We start from the raw sequence: 13808 nt of genomic DNA, 5'->3' as shown, positions 1-13808 counted from the left end.
TGTGTTTGGAGGGAGATAAATCTTGACTATGAGAACTATGTAGCAGTTCTGACAGCCGAGGGGAGCCAGCGTAGTGAAGAGACGTGACCGAGCAGCATGACTGCCGTGTTGGCGTAGAGGTGGTGGGGCCAGTCGGCCAGCAGAGGTGGAGGAGCGGAGTGAACGGGCTGAAGTTTGGGGGGGTGACCATTGCCTGCAGGTAAACAGGGGCTGTCCCTTTTGCTGCCTGGTATGCAAGCACCAGGGTCTTGAACCTGATGCGAGCTGTTATCGGGAGCCAGTGCAGGGTGCGAAGGAGAGGGGTAACATGAGGGAATTTGGGGAGGTTGAACACCAGACAGGCGGCAGCATTCTGGATGAGCTGCAGAGGTCTGATGGTGGTGGCGGGGAATTTGTTATAAACTTTTTTTATGCCCTAGTCTTCTGTGTGAGAGTGTGTGCTGTACTTCTGTGTGAGAGTGTGTGCTGTACTTCTGTGTGAGAGTGTGTGCTGTACTTCTGTGTGAGAGTGTGTGCTGTACTTCTGTGTGAGAGTGTGTGCTGTACGTCTGTGTGAGAGTGTGTGCTGTACTTCTGTGTGAGAGTGTGTGCTGTACTCAGGGTTCGAGTTATAAGCTGAACTCTGTGGGGGTCTCCAAAATAACAGTGCGAAATGTTCTCATGCACGCGCGAATCATGCCCACACAGCGATGGGACTTACACGTTTTAATTAGCTATAGGCAGTAGCGGATTAAGGTGGTCAGTGGCCCTAGGCTACTCCTTTGTGTGAGGACCCCCCGCCCCCATACACAAGCCTCCCCCCTCCCCAAAATATACAACTCACGAGCACCCTACACACACACACCACTCATAATGCTTTACCATAAAACACTTAAACACTTTAATAACACAATAACACAACAGTGTTAATAATGCAAAGAATAAAAAAAAGGTTCAGTGCATTCAGTTCTGTCTCTATTGCTCTCCTCTCCCGTTGTCTCTCTGTTACTGTCCTGTTGTCTGTCTCTCTGTTGCTGTCCTGTTGTCTGTCTCTCTGTTGCTGTCCTGTTGTCCGTCTCTCTGTTGCTCCCCTCAGCTCTAAATGAAAGAAATGAATTAGCTAATTAGTTGGCATGTAAACATATAGTTAGGGTTGGGTACAGTTTGGGTTTTATTCGATACCGGTGACAAATCGATACTTTAAAAACGGTACCGGTACAGAAACATCATCCTCATCCTCAAATCCCAACATATCCTGACGCTACAGCTGCAGGCTAGTCATTTCACCACATCAACAGCCCCACATGAAACAACAGCTATAAAAGCGATAGTCACACATGTATCTCGGCCAATAATTTTGTTATTTTTGCTATACAGAAGGAGCGAAAAATACATTAGGTTAGTACACTAGGTTAGTAAAAAGTAAAAGCCACCTTACCTTTACGGAGACAAGATAGACCAAAGTGGTCTGTTTTCAGTAGGCTGAGTGGTCTGTTTTCAGTAGGCTGAGTGGTCTGTTTTCAGTAGGCTGAGTGGTCTGTTTTCAGTAGGCTGAGTGGTCTGTTTTCAGTAGGCTGAGTGGTCTGTTTTCAGTAGGCTGAGTGGTCTGTTTTCAGTAGGCTGAGTGGTCTGTTTTCAGTAGGCTGAGTGGTCTGTTTTCAGTAGGCTGAGTGGTCTGTTTTCAGTAGGTAGCAGAGTCCTCAGTAGTAGCAGCAGTAGTAGTAACAGTAGTAGCAGCAGGGCTAACGTTAGGTGTCATAGCAGGTTTCTTTGATAAAAACCCGACATTTTCTAGGCTTGATGACCCGGTCGGCAGCAGTGGCCTTTTTTTGGGCGGCATGGTAGCTACTGTATGTATATACTCCTGTATAGCTAATTAATGAATGTTTGCTTCTCAATAATAGGCTAGGTGCACGATCTCACTACTTCCTGAAAGGCAACTGGTGTCTCACTCTATTGGTTTAATTGATTAATCAGCTGTGCACTGTGTGTTCCAACGGTTTACCGCACAGCTGATTAATCAACCTTTTGCTGTTGCACAATATTCTACTGCGCCCCATGGTGTCTTGGTGGTGAAGTGCAGGCAGTCAAAGGCATACTGTCATTCACAGGAGATTAATGGTGCGCGTAGTTCTTTTGAAAAACGTGTTTATTTTACAATATTTATAATATAAATTAAATAATATTCATTACATTGACATTTTGATCAAATAATAGTTGTGGTAATGTATTATTAGCGACCCCCACAGATTTTTGATTTTACTGCCTTCATGGGAGCTCAGAGAGTCTCAGACCATCTCCCATTGGCTCCCACATAACTCGAACCCTGGCTGTACTCTGCAGTGATTGTTTTATTTGACTTACGGACTTCTGTAGCACTATAAAGCACTTCAAAGTCGATATTAAAGTTGTGACACAGCGGTGCCACAGAGCACTGACACGCCATCTCTTGCGTGATCTAAAAGCTGGACAAGGGCCAACCAAAGCAGGGAGTCATCATTTTTCCATTCACCTGATAGGGCCATTCATATGTAATGGATCAATGTTCCACTCGTCGCCACAACAAAGTTTGTAACTTACACACTGTACAAATGTGCATGTCCTGTCATCTCTGTACAGTCTTTGTCTAGGTTGTTTTGTATCATGCAATTGTCAATAAAGTTAGAATCTATTCTATGTCTTTGTGTCAAATCAGATCAAACCAAAGCTTATCATCATATGCTGGGGGGGGGGGGGGTGGCTCCTTGGGGGGGGATGGGTGGTGGCCTGTCGCCCACTCCCCTTTTGGGGAAGGAATGCACAATTAAAAACAAGCATTATGCGTCTGGTCGCGGCTTGGGGCAAGCTCTCCCTAGTATGCCAGGGTCCCTACAAGTTTCAAGTCAAATTTAAGACCTTTTTAAGACCTTTTTTTTACCTCTTTGGATAGAATTTTAGACCTATTCGCAACACCATATGATAGCTATTTGTCATCCTCGAGGTGATGAACTTAGGGATTTCACTGCCATACATACAGACAAAAAAGTCTGAAGGATAATTAATATAAAATAAATACGTCCCACAATTACTCAAAAGTACATTTTCATTTCCGTGTAAATAGACGTGGTCGGACTGATTTCCTTGCAGGACAAGCTAATCTCATTTTTAATGCATAGCACCTAATTTTTTAGACCTAATAACTGAAATGTAAGACCTTTTTAGGCCTTATAAATCGCATTGCTGGATTTTAGACTTGACAGCTTATTAAGACCAGCGTGGGAACCCTGGTGTGCATGTGCCCATGTCACTGCACCAGCACTTCTCTGGTGGATGGGGCCGCCTGCTTGGGGGGGGGGGGGACGACGACGACCAGGGGGAATAGTGCGATGGTCCCGGTGATACAGCCCCTGTCCTCAACAGCAGGTCATAGTCCTCAGTGTGACTGTGTGTTTGTGTGTGTGCGTGTGTGTGTTTGACCCTTGGACAGCAGCAAGCCAGGGGAAATGAAACCTAAGGGTGATTTCATCGGAAAGGAAACCTAAGGGTGATTTCACCGGAAAGGAAACCTACTTGAGGGATGAGAGGTTTTCCTTAAGAATCTGTTTGGAACTTTGGGACATAGTGGACTTCCGTTTTCCCGTTTTTTTGTTTGGTCATTAAAAACAATAAAAAAAACAATACTGTAAAAGTACTGTACATTGGGGCCATAAAGGAAATGGTAGGAATGGCTACACCCTTCCCTATCCTAAAATATAATATGACAATAAAGAAAACATAGCATTTCACAACTCTTTTTAGATAACCCAAAGGGCGTGAATGACAAAACCTAACTGGTTATCTGTGACAGATTTAACAGCCATTGGACACATGTGGCAACACATAGGAGGGGTTGCCACAGATCCATGATGTCATAGAAATAGAACAATGTCCCATCTTACCTGGAATTGGGGATCAAGAGTGAACTTCTATACAGTGCTGCTTGGAAGTATGTGAACCGTGGGCAATTATAGATTTGTTTTTGTTTTTATCATGAAATCTTTATTTAATCAGAACCAGTCTTTTTTATCTGACATTACAGTTTTATATCTACCAATCCCATATGTTGGTTTAGAGGGAATCATGTCAAAATCTAAAATAAGCACAAAAAGCAGCACTGTATCTGTTATGTGTCTGATCCATCCAGGACAACAAGTAGAAACTATCTTGCTGACAAAGACACTATGATGGTACAGTACGACACAACACTCTGCTATACATTGAGGACTACCAAGTGAGACTGCTTGACTATCACACATCCCTCCTTTGTCTTTATCAATAGTATAGTATGAATGAATGAATGAATGAATGAATGAATGGTCTTTATTGTCATTAATACAGTACAGGTACCAAACAACGACATTTAGGAGGGGGGGGCTCCCCTGGTGCTTGGAAAAAAGACTAAAAACATAAAACAAGGGAAAAGAGCTGGTTTACATAAATAAAGGCTATACACTATCCACTATACTATACTATACAATAAAACACTGTGCTGTACTCTATGCTATGCTATAAATATCCTAACATTTCCTATCTCTGAACCTTATGTACACGAGGGTTGTCATATTGCACATAGTATTGTTGCACATTCATTTAAAGTGTCGCAGTTTGCAGGTTTGCAGGTTTGAAATGTTCACAGTTGTATTTCAATATTGCACTTATGTTTACAATCTAGTAGCTGCCATCAAATTGTCTAGAATTGTCCAGGGCCTAGAACCTAGGTCTTTGCTGTGTTCACTGTTCAGGGCCTGAATGGCCCTTGGCTAGAAGCTGAGAAAGGTCTTGTGCTCACAAGATAAGAGGTATGGCCTTAAATAAAGGTTATAGTATGTCTGTTTGTCGAAGCGATACTATACAAAATAAAGCTAAATAAAATCGGAGTGTTCTGATGTTCTTTGAACATTATCAAATGCAGTCAGTCTGTAAAACCCAGGAAACAAACAGCTGGTGGATTTAAAGCCTAAATGTTGTATTCTGATTCACGGGTTCATTAGACACAAACACACACCGCCCCCATAGAGCTCAATGTGTGTGTGTGTGTGTGTGTGTGTGTGTGTGTGTGTGTGTGTGTGCGTGCGTGTGTGTGTGTGTGTGTGTGTGTGTGTGTGTGTGTGTGTGTGTGCATTTGAGGGTCTGTTTGAGGAAGCATGACACAAGTATTTATGGTTTTATACTTCTTGGACTTTACACAATGTCTACCAACGTCAGCCCAGGGATCCGCCTGGGGTGGATCCAAGGTTTATGATGAAGTCCAAGTGACCCAAGACCAAAGTGAACCAGTCCAGGTGTGTGTGTGTGCGTATGCAAGGGTGTGACTGACATACAGAGGTGTATCTGTGGATTTACGGTGCATCATAGAGAGCTACGCTAGGAGGATAACCATAGAGAGCTACGCTAGCAGGATAACCATAGAGAGCTACGCTAGCAGGATAACCATGGCGTTCACATGGAAGACCTACTCCTGTGTCTCCATCCTGATCCTCTGCTTGTGTGTATCTGCTGGTGAGTTCACCCCTCTCTCTCTGCTGACTGATTACTGTATAAGACAGTAAGTGGAGATGAACTCGCACACTGCATAAACTTGAAGGAAAACTCCTTAGACAGAGATTAGAAAAATATTTTTTCCTTTATTTTATCATGCTCTTTAAAAAGTGCTAAGTGCTCTGGTGCAAAAAGTGCAACATTGTCCAGCACCTTGCACCTTTTTAAGAGCATGATAAAATAAAGATTTTTTTCTCCCTAATCTGTCTTCTAATTGTCTAAGGAGTTTTCCTTAAAGTTTATGCAGTGTGTGAGTTCCTCTGCACTTACTGTCTCATCATTTTTTAAAAGTTCTGCACCTGCAACCAATCACTGGAAGAGAAAAAGGACATAGCAAGGCGCAACAGTTTTCCCTGGACTCTGTTGATTACTGTATAAGCAACGGTGGAGGAGGGAGGGATCGGGTTCTGGCAATTAACTTATATATATTTTTTAATTGCAGCGTTCAATTTGTCTTTGGACCCACCAAATAGTCAGATGGTTCCTTAACTTGACAGTAGTCTGTGGGCGAGGGGGAACTGTAACCCAGGGTTCAGAGTTGTTTCTTCGGCGTATGGGTAGTTGTTTTCCTCTCCACTCCACCAGGCTCGGGGCCGAGGGGCTACCCTTTTACCACCCCGAGACCTTTAGACCCAGAGTTGTTTAAATAGCCATGACTAACTTCAGGTTTTTCCTAACCAAAAAAATATTGGAGTGACTGTGGAACAGAAACGTTCTACATTTGTGGCCAAATCACATCAAATGACTTGGTTGGAAGTTACTTAGAGGTGATTTGGTGATTTTGTTCTATTACTACTATTGTTTTCCTTTTGTTAGCAGTGACAAAAGAGAGCTGAAGTTAGCAATGGCCATTTGAAGAACTTTATACAACGGATAGATCCGGTCCATTGTCTCTATTGGTCAGTTTGCGTTCCAGCCGTGCTGATATCCACCATATACGCACGGCTAAATGGAATGCTGACACATCTTTTCACTCTGCGTTTGTATATATTACCGTTATCGTAGTTACACTATTACCGTTGCTTAGCAACCGATAAACAACTGTTCAGCGGATGAATACACTTAATTAAAAGTTTTTCTTTTGTGAAATATTGATAGATAAATGTGGTAACCGTTGTATAAAAGCATTATGAAACGAGAAGCCGTGGTATATCGTGGATATCGGCACAGCTAGGGGGTGTAACGGCACTCCACTTCGCGTCGTACCGGGGTCATTTTTTTTATACGGTGCCATTTGGACTTCATAACTTAATAAATTAAATTGTTGATTTATCTATATTTTAATGTTCTATTATATAAACGACATATCTAGCTTGCTGAAAAACATAGTGGTCGAGCTCAGGCACCTAAATTGTATTATTTAGAATACCCTCTGTAGTTGAATAGGGCGAGTGTCTCCAGAACAGAGTGGACACATAACAGGGTGGACACTAACAGGGTGGACATTTTGAGTTAAAGTTAGCCTTTAGCCTGCCTGTGTTAGCATAATGCCTAGAATGACCATGAATACTTGATGAGGAATCTAATTTGCACTACTTTTTTTTAAATTATTCAATTTGATTGATCTCCTCAATATTTAGGCATAACAGGGTGGACACGTTATGGTCAACCACATTAAACTCACTGGATAAAAACATAAAAATCAGATGGTAAAAGAGGTAGAAAATCACACAGCTTACAACATTTGCAATCCCCTCCACTGATGTGATGTCACCTCATGAGAGTGATGTGATTGAGAAATATGGTTTTCTTTTAAAAGGGACATTAACACAGCATAACAGGGTGGACAGTGATCGCAGGGACAGGGTTTTTGATAAAAAAAAACTATATTTGATTTCAATAGATATTGATCAGGGAAATGAAATAATAATAACATATTTGGAAATGTATATGTTTTTAATAGTTATTTTTTGGATTGAAGTTGAATGAACAACACTGGGGACATCCCAAATCCCATGCAAAATCCCATTTACATCTTTAACTAAAGCTTTTAAAATGTAGAAAACAACAACTTAGAAGCCCATATAGTTGTATTCATAATAAATAACAATTGACTATACATGAAAAACCTAATGGAATTAGTATTTGTCCAAATTTAGACAAAATACAACATGATTTGTACTGGGGACGGAAAAGGCACCGTATTTAAAAAATGACCCACCTAACCACCCCGCTAGCCGTGCCGATATCCACGATATACCACGGCTTATGTGGCATACCGTCTGTAGTGAGAAAGGAGAAATCAATACGCTAATACTATAGCCAATTGAAACGTTGGTGGGGGGCTATTACCTTTTCACACTATCGCTCCTCAATGCTGTAGATGCAGATATTTGAAGACCATTGTTGGACAGTGAACATGTGTAGCTCCTTTCAACAAGTAAGCACATAGACAACTTTTAATGTAAGACCGCATCATAATATACAGCCGCATGCATAAACATGATACGAGCTATGGGGGCTGCCATGACATGATTCGTCCGATGGCATAGCAGGACAAAACCAAAAACAGACCACAATGAACAGAACTAGCCAACACAAGCATGTAGAAGAGAGTTTCCGGGCTTGTTTCCCGGACAGAGATTAAGACTAATCCAAAATTAAATAAAGAATACAAGGCATCTTCCATGAATGCATTCATTGCATGCAGAGTGATTTAATAAGTCCAAACTGAATCCATGTCCATGTCCAGACAGTTCTTACAACTAAGTTTAGTAAAAAGAAAAGGGGGGAGGGGGGGGGGGGGGGGAGAGAGAGATGATACGTACAGTATGAGGATGTGGAAATATATTTCATAATTATTATATTCCTACAGTTGATGCTTTGAAGGCACAACAATTGCATTGCCAATGAATATTAGGTTAGAAAATACAACGTGACATCCGGTATAAACCATGCCCACTTCAGGTCTTCTGTCTGAATACAGATAATTTTGTTGGTTGAACAGATAAATATACAGATAATGATGTCTCTACACCTTTATGTGTGTCCATCTACAGCTGATGTAACTACAGCTGACCCATCTACACCTGATGTAACGACAGCCGATGTAACTACAGCCGATGTAACTACAGCCGATGTAACTACAGCCGATGTAACGACAGCCGATGTAACGACAGCTGATGTAACGACAGCTGATGTAACTACAGCTGATGTAACTACAGCCGATGTAACTACAGCTGATGTAACGACAGCCGATGTAACTACAGCCGATGTAACTACAGCTGATGTAACGACAGCCGATGTAACTACAGCCGATGTTACGACAGCTGATGTAACTACAGCCGATGTAACTACAGCTGATGTAACGACAGCCGATGTAACTACAGCCGATGTAACTACAGCTGATGTAACTACAGCCGATGTAACTACAGCTGATGTAACGACAGCCGATGTAACTACAGCCGATGTAACTACAGCTGATGTAACGACAGCCGATGTAACTACAGCCGATGTAACGACAGCTGATGTAACTACAGCCGATGTAACTACAGCCGATGTAACGACAGCCGATGTAACTACAGCCGATGTAACTACAGCTGATGTAACGACAGCCGATGTAACTACAGCCGATGTAACGACAGCTGATGTAACTACAGCTGATGTAACTACAGCCGATGTAACGACAGCTGATGTAACGACAGCTGATGTAACGACAGCTGATGTAACGACAGCTGATGTAACGACAGCTGACCCCTCTACACCTGATGTAACGACAGCTGATGTAACTACAGCCGATGTAACGACAGCTGATGTAACGACAGCTGATGTAACGACAGCTGACCCATCTACACCTGATGTAACTACAGCTGATGTAACTACAGCCGATGTAACTACAGCTGATGTAACGACAGCCGATGTAACGACAGCCGATGTAACTACAGCCGATGTAACGACAGCCGATGTAACGACAGCTGATGTAACGACAGCTGATGTAACGACAGCTGATGTAACGACAGCTGACCCATCTACACCTGATGTAACTACAGCCGATGTAACTACAGCCGATGTAACTACAGCCGATGTAACGACAGCCGATGTAACTACAGCTGATGTAACGACAGCCGATGTAACTACAGCCGATGTAACGACACCTGATGTAACGACAGCCGATGTAACTACAGCCGATGTAACTACAGCCGATGTAACTACAGCCGATGTAACGACAGCTGATGTAACTACAGCTGATGTAACGACAGCCGATGTAACGACAGCTGATGTAACGACAGCTGACCCATCTACACCTGATGTAACTACAGCTGATGTAACGACAGCTGACCCATCTACACCTGATGTAACTACAGCTGATGTAACGACAGCTGACCCATCTACACCTGATGTAACGACAGCTGATGTAACGACAGCTGACCCATCTACACCTGATGTAACGACAGCTGATGTAACGACAGCTGACCCATCTACACCTGATGTAACGACAGCTGACCCCTCTACACCTGATGTAACTACAGCTGATGTAACTACAGCTGATGTAACGACAGCTGATGTAACGACAGCTGACCCATCTACACCTGATGTAACGACAGCTGATGTAACGACAGCTGACCCATCTACAGCTGATGTAACTACAGCTGACCCCTCTACACCTGATGTAACTACAGCTGATGTAACGACAGCTGACCCATCTACACCTGATGTAACTACAGCTGATGTAACTACAGCTGATGTAACGACAGCTGATGTAACGACAGCTGACCCATCTACAGCTGATGTAACTACAGCTGACCCATCTACACCTGATGTAACTACAGCTGATGTAACTACACCTGATGTAACGACAGCTGATGTAACGACAGCTGACCCATCTACACCTGATGTAACTACGGCTGACCCATCTACACCTGATGTAACTACGGCTGACCCATCTACACCTGATGTAACTACGGCTGACCCATCTACACCTGATGTAACTACGGCTGACCCATCTACACCTGATGTAACTACGGCTGACCCATCTACACCTGATGTAACTACGGCTGACCCATCTACACCTGATGTAACTACGGCTGACCCATCTACACCTGATGTAACTACGGCTGACCCATCTACAGCTGATGTAACTACGGCTGACCCATCTACACCTGATGTAACTACGGCTGACCCATCTACACCTGATGTAACTACGGCTGACCCATCTACACCTGATGTAACTACGGCTGACCCATCTACACCTGATGTAACTACGGCTGATCCATCTACACCTGATGTAACTACGGATGACCCATCTACACCTGATGTAACTACGGCTGACCCATCTACACCTGATGTAACTACGGCTGACCCATCTACAGATGATGTAACTACGGCTGACCCATCTACACCTGATGTAACTACGGCTGACCCATCTACACCTGATGTAACTACGGCTGATCCATCTACACCTGATGTAACTACGGATGACCCATCTACACCTGATGTAACTACGGCTGACCCATCTACACCTGATGTAACTACAGCTGACCCATCTACAGCTGATGTAACTACAGCTGACCCATCTACACCTGATGTAACTACGGCTGACCCATCTACACCTGATGTAACTACGGCTGACCCATCTACACCTGATGTAACTACGGCTGACCCATCTACACCTGATGTAACTACGGCTGACCCATCTACACCTGATGTAACTACGGCTGACCCATCTACACCTGATGTAACTACGGCTGACCCATCTACACCTGATGTAACTACAGCTGACCCATCTACACCTGATGTAACTACGGCTGACCCATCTACACCTGATGTAACTACAGCTGACCCATCTACACCTGATGTAACTACGGCTGACCCATCTACACCTGATGTAACTACGGCTGACCCATCTACACCTGATGTAACTGCAGCTGACCCATCTACACCTGATGTAACTACGGCTGACCCATCTACACCTGATGTAACTACGGCTGACCCATCTACACCTGATGTAACTACGGCTGACCCATCTACACCTGATGTAACTACGGCTGACCCAACTACACCTGATGTAACTACACCTGAAGTAACTACACCTGAAGTAACTACACCTGAAGTAACTACACCTGATGTAACTACGGCTGATGTAACTACGGCTGAAGTAACTACACCTGAAGTAACTACACCTGATGTAACTACGGCTGATGTAACTACGGCTGATGTAACTACGGCTGATGTAACTACGGCTGATGTAACTACGGCTGATGTAACTACAGCTGATGTAACTACGGCTGACCCATCTACACCTGATGTTACTACACCTCTCCCTGTGACCGTCATTACAACTACTACTGCCACCACCACAACAAAGCTCCCAATAGTTTGTTTCAATGGAGGTAAACCGTCACCTGATGGCAAGACCTGCATATGTCTTCCTGGATTCACAGGCCCAACGTGCAGAGCAATCGAAGATGACATTAAGCCAGGTAACGTCGATCATCTTGTGTCATACATTCAATTTGTGAGGAAAAACGTGCCTGCACCTTGATTTAGGATTTCTGTTGTAGTAGTGTAGAGGGATGTGAAACAACAGCTGCTGTCAAAAGGCTTAGGTGAGTAATGATATAATAACTTGTTAACTTGTTTTCTCTTGTAGAAAATCTCAATAGATCTGCAAAGGTTGAAATGGAAGTAAATGAGGCATACATAGATGCATATAACAATGCGGAATCAGATGAATACAAAGAGTTTGTGAAAGATTTCATAACCCAGGTAAGAAACAAAATTACAATCTACTTTAAGACACATGTTGTGACTATGCTAATTGCAACTGGTGGACAACACATCTCCAGCATATACCGTAATCATCCCTGTTTATACTTCAGATGGTGCAATACTACAGTAAAAGTGACATTAGGAACTTCCGGGGAGTGGACGTCCAAGCTTTGAGGTATGGCACGTCTAATATGATGATTCTTTTCACATTTAATACCAAAACCATTTCAAATTGTGCAAAATGTCTTATTGTGTAATAACAACTACTCAAGTGTTTTACTAAAGTACACTAGGCCAACACGTTAGCACACCGTAGTTTCTTGAGTAGTTTCAGCTGAACTACACAAGACAAGAGAAGTGTGGCCGAAGGTGTCATGTCATGTCATATTGATATTTCTCATCGGCCCTCCTTCTCTCTGTTCCTTGACTCAGTGAAGGGGATGCGCTAACGCGAAAGAGTTTGAGGGAAATGACGCAACGATTCAACTCCAAAAAGGTGAAGGCACAGGACATATAGGATTCATCCTCTTTCTGGTCTTGCAGTATAATCATGGAATCTATGAGATGTAACAGATGACAGAGATGACACATTGGGTAATGATGATGTATGTGATATTTTTCAGATGCCACTCCTGTGGAGCAAGAATGCAAGAAATCGGTAATCTTACAGAAATTATTTATTTATTAATTAGAAATTCTGGTGACGTAATCCCCTTGAGGTGCATAATAAAATGTTCAAGTGGGTCCTGTATGAAATTACAGCATTTACATTTGACTGATTAAATAATTTACTGAGGTCAACTATAAAGATTCAAACAGACTGAGAGGTCACGATGAAAGGAGAACTTGACAGAGTCATTTTGCACTAACTATGCTAGTTACTATGCTAGTTGTCTAAATCAATCACTCATCTTTCGTTTTCATCATTGCTCACTTCTCTTCAGTGTGAAAGTCATACATGACGTCATTATGGAGGTTCCCAACAACCAGGAGGCTGAGGCTACATATACGGAAATCTTCAACGAAATAAAGGAAGCTGTGAACGTTATCACCACAACCTGTCCTCCTGTCCCTAACCCTAACCCTAGCCCAGGTAGGGATGTTGATTCATCAAAGACCCCCCCCCCCCCCCCCTACAAAATATAACTGCTTACCTTGGAATTTAATTGATTCAACCATTGAATTCAATTACAATTAATACTTTTTTGAGTTAAATAATATATATAGTAAAATTGGTCCACATTGCATATTTAAGAATTGGAATTCACATTTACTAATGAGCGTACTGTTCTGTGTTGAAATAAACTGCATGATTTGTTTAAAATCCTCAGGTTGTCCTAGTTTTGAGGTCAGCAGTGTCCAAGAGCCAACTGTAATAGAGGTCGATGGCAAAGGTGAAAACAAATAGAGATGATTAATTACACAAGTGTATGCATTAACAAAGACTACAGCTTTTCACCGTCGCTAAAACAAGTATAATTTGATTTTTATTACATTATTATTAAACTTATATTGTCCTTCATCCGTTACATTCTCTCTCTCTCTCTCTCTCTCTCTCTCTCTCT

Source organism: Nansenia antarctica (assembly GCF_963989245.1).
Source record: "Nansenia antarctica genome assembly, chromosome: 12".
Taxonomy (NCBI): domain Eukaryota; kingdom Metazoa; phylum Chordata; class Actinopteri; order Argentiniformes; family Microstomatidae; genus Nansenia; species Nansenia antarctica.
This window is presented reverse-complemented; position numbering follows the sequence as displayed.